The sequence below is a fragment of the Suncus etruscus genome, chromosome 18 (assembly GCF_024139225.1).
Source record: "Suncus etruscus isolate mSunEtr1 chromosome 18, mSunEtr1.pri.cur, whole genome shotgun sequence".
NCBI classification, from domain to species: Eukaryota; Metazoa; Chordata; class Mammalia; order Eulipotyphla; family Soricidae; genus Suncus; species Suncus etruscus.
The window spans coordinates 48,346,414-48,350,945 of record NC_064865.1 but is presented as its reverse complement, the minus strand read 5'-3'; positions in this window follow the sequence as shown (position 1 = coordinate 48,350,945).

The window sequence follows — 4,532 nt, the reverse complement described above, 5'->3', positions numbered from 1 at the left end:
AATAGTACCACACAAACTCAAATATCTTGGAATCAACTTGACTAAATATGTGAAGGACCTATACAAAGAAAACTATAAAACTCTGCTCCAAGAAATAAGAGAGGACACACGGAAATGGAAACACATACCCTGCTCATGGATTGGCAGGATTAACATCATCAAAATGTCAATACTCCCCAAGGCATTATACAGATTTAATGCCATCCCTCTAAAGATACCCATGACATTCTTCAAAGAAGTGGATCAGACACTTTTGAAATTCATTTGGAACAATAAACACCCTCGAATAGCTAAAGCAATCATTGGGAAAAAGAATATGGGAGGAATTACTTTTCCCAACTTTAAACTGTACTACAAAGCAACAGTTATCAAAACAGCATGGTATTGGAATAAGGATAGGTCCTCAGATCAGTGGAATAGGCTTGAATACTCAGAAAATGTTCCCCAGAGATACAACCATCTAATTTTTGATAAAGGAGCAGGAAATCCTAAATGGAGCAGGGAAAGCCTCTTCAACAAGTGGTGTTGGCACAATTGGATAGCCACTTGCAAAAAATTAAACTTAGACCCCCAGCTAACATCATGTACAAAGGTAAAATCCAAATGGATTAAAGACCTCGATATCAGCCCCAAAACCATAAGATATATAGAACAGCACATAGGCAAAACACTACAGGACATTACAGGCATCTTCAAGGAGGAAACTGCACTCTCCAAGCAAGTGAAAGCAGAGATTAACAGATGGGAATATATTAAGCTGAGAAGCTTCTGCACCTCAAAGGAAATAGTGCCCAGGATACAAGAGCCACCCACTGAGTGGGAGAAACTATTCACCCAATACCCATCAGATAAGGGGCTAATCTCCAAAATATACAAGGCACTGACAGAACTTTACAAGAAAAAAACATCTAACCCCATCAAAAAATGGGGAGAAGAAATGAACAGACACTTTGACAAAGAAGAAATACGCATGGCCAAAAGACACATGAAAAAATGTTCCACATCACTAATCATCAGGGAGATGCAAATCAAAACAACGATGAGATACCACCTCACACCCCAGAGAATGGCACACATCACAAAGAATGAGAATAAACAGTGTTGGCGGGGATGTGGAGAGAAAGGAACTCTTATCCACTGCTGGTGGGAATGCTGTCTAGTTCAACCTTTATGGAAAGCGATATGGAGATTCCTCCAAAAACTGGAAATCGAGCTCCCATACGATCCAGCTATACCACTCCTAGGAATATACCCTAGGAACACAAAAATACAATACAAAAACCCCTTCCTTACACCTATATTCATTGCAGCTCTATTTACCATAGCAAGACTCTGGAAACAACCAAGATGCCCTTCAACAGATGAATGGCTAAAGAAACTGTGGTACATATACACAATGGAATATTATGCAGCTGTCAGGAGAGATGAAGTCATGAAATTTTCCTATACATGGATGTACATGGAATCTATTATGCTGAGTGAAATAAGTCAGAGAGAGAGAGAAAAACGCAGAATGGTCTCACTCATCTATGGGTTTTAAGAAAAATGAAAGACACCCTTGTAATAATAATTTTCAGACACAAAAGAGAAAAGAGCTGGAAGTTCCAGCTCACCTCAGGAAGCTCACCACAAAGAGTGATGAGTTTAGTTAGAGAAATAACTACATTTTGAACTGTCCTAATATTGAGAATGTATGAGGGAAATGTAGAGCCTGTTTAGGGTACAGGCGGGGGTTGGGTGGGGAGGAGGGTGATTTGGGACTTGGGTGATGGGAATGTTGCACTGGTGATGGGTGGTGTTCCTTTTATGACTGAAACCCAAACACAATCATGTATGTAATCAAGGTGTTTAAATAAAAAAAAATTAAAAAAAAAAATAAATAAAAAAAAAAAAAAAAGAAATGAGAAAGATAGTATCCATGGGAAACTCACTATAGAATTGGTGTGGGTAAAATTAATGTGAATTAAAATTGATTTATTGCTTAATTATTATCCTGAAATTCCTAAAGTAATAGAAATAAGTGACAAATGATGATTTATGTTTTCTGTATAAAACTCAACTAAATAATAGATTTATTACATCACTGCTCAGAACATTTGTTTCTGAATTGAGTCATCTATAAAGAAAATCAGACTTTGTTTTTATAGGACCAGAAATGCATTTGGAAAATTAATATATTCACAAAATCCTCCTAACTTGAGCCATAATAGTAAAAGAGAGACAGACATAAAACATTTCTAGAGAATTTCAGAATTTGATTAGCGCTTATAAAAACTTTCTATTAGAGTAATTACTTGGCAGAAAATTTGAAGAGCAGTATATAAATAGGAGATCAGATTTGAAACTGAGAAACTTTTATTTGCACCAGCAAGAAAGTTGATGCATAATGAAGAGCTGTTAGGTCACTGGAGGGTCACTTGTGCTATGTACATAGTGCTCAGAAACTAATAAAACATACAAAAAATAAAGATAATTCTGATCAAAGTAATTATAAACAGAGAAAGTATGAATGGTAGAAACTTTAAATAGAATCAAAGATGTGCCAAAGTGAAAATCAGACAATCTTCTTCGCACAGAACTAGCAGCAGGTCAGACAGGCCAAAGATGTTAAGTAGATATTCAAAAGGACCAGGCAACTTTAGCTGCTTCTATTTGACTAATTTTACCAGTGAGATCTCCATCATCTTTTAAATAGAGTGACTAGAATCTTCCAGGTGCCATATTGAATGGTTATGCAATTTATCCCAATCTACACCACCCTCAACGTCCCCCTCCTCCCGCCTGCCCAATCTCCACCATCAACTGATTGAAAGGACTTGAAAGTGTTGAAAATCTAATGTGTCTACTCCCCTGGGTGGGTATGTTGCTATGTAACAAAGAACATGCCAGTTCATCTTCCCCTAGCACTAGGCACAGCTGGAAGGAAAGAAAAGAAACCCCATTTTAAAACATTTTAAAACTACTCTCTATTCCAGACTATGAGACGGCTCTGTTTAGGATCCAAAATATGCTTACTTTAACCCATATTTGTTGACACAGCCACAAACTTCAGCAAACACTGGAACTAGACTCAACTAGATTTCCTACCAACTTTCATATGTGAGCAAAATCCCCCTTAGATTTCTGCCTGATGTTCATCTGCTACAATTTTAACAAGTACTTAAAAAGGATACCTAACATTCTTTGTTCTGTATTTTATGGTTAAAAGAGAGAGAGAGATTATAAAGTAAACACCAATGGGACAACATAATAATTTCAAGGTAAATTGTAAATTGTGTATTCATTTTCTCAAAAATTTGTTTTGTTTTATAAGCAGTCCTTCTAACCCATGAAACTTTCTTTGACTCCCCTTGAATGAGGTTGGCCAAGGAGGAAGGGTAGTTAAATTGGAAGATACCCTCCTTTTATTTAGACAGCACCAAATGTCTTCATTGTAGATCTTCTATGGTGTGAGCCCTTGTGAAAAGCTACTGGCTTGTATTCTTTGCCCTTTACCCACACAATTCTGTTTTGGCATCGTTCTGAAAGCCACCAACAATGCTCTTCTTCCTCATGTACCAACTGCCTATGACACCTTAGACTCTGGACTTACTCTCAACTTCTGGGTTTCTCTCTATAAAAACAGGGGTAAAGTCTCCTCTGCCTAAAATCTTGGGTATAGACCATTCTCATTTTAGACTTAAGATCCTTGAGGCATCTCAGGAAGTTTAGATTCAAAGTCCTAAACAAGTTAGTCCCAATGGAAACATTCTTGACATATCCTTATGATACCCAATTTCCTTCTCCCATACTTTCACAGTCTTACAATCCTAACTTCCTGAGACTCATATATTTCCCCCAAATAATTTACCAGCTGATACTCAGCTTCCTTCTCTTTCTAGGTTGTTCTCCTTCCACATATAATATTTAGTCTCAATTCCCAATTCCTATTAAATCTTACCCAAATTTCTCCTATAATAAAGTCATAGCAAATTCCTGTCTACTCCTTTATTTGTTTTGTTTAGAGTCATACTCATTGATGCTCAGGAGTCACTTTTGACACAGTGCTCAGAGATCACTCCTGGTGGTGCTTCCTTGAGCACCCTAACTGGGTGTTAAGTTTTCTAACAGGGAATCTTATGCAGGGCAGTAGTCGCTGTGCAGTGCTCAAAGGAAATCGTATAAACCAAATGCTATTATTAGCTGACTATCTCTTAGAACCTTTCTTATTTTGTTTTGTTTTGTTTTGTTTTGGGGGCCACATCCAGAAATGCTCTGGAGTGACTACAGGGGACCTTATGGGATGTCACAAATCCATCCCAGGCCAACATCATTCAAGAAAGCATCTTCCCTGGTGCACTAGCCCAAGTATTGTAGTTTCTTAAGGAAGTTTTCATTTTCGTTGTGATTATTATAATTTTTTATAAATAGCCATATCTTTTTATCACACAAGAGAAGAAACCTCCCTTTACCTGTATTTAAATCTCCCTCATTTCTTCACTCCAAGAGTAAGAGTCAATTTTATATAAAGCCATTTAATATTTATTTTATTA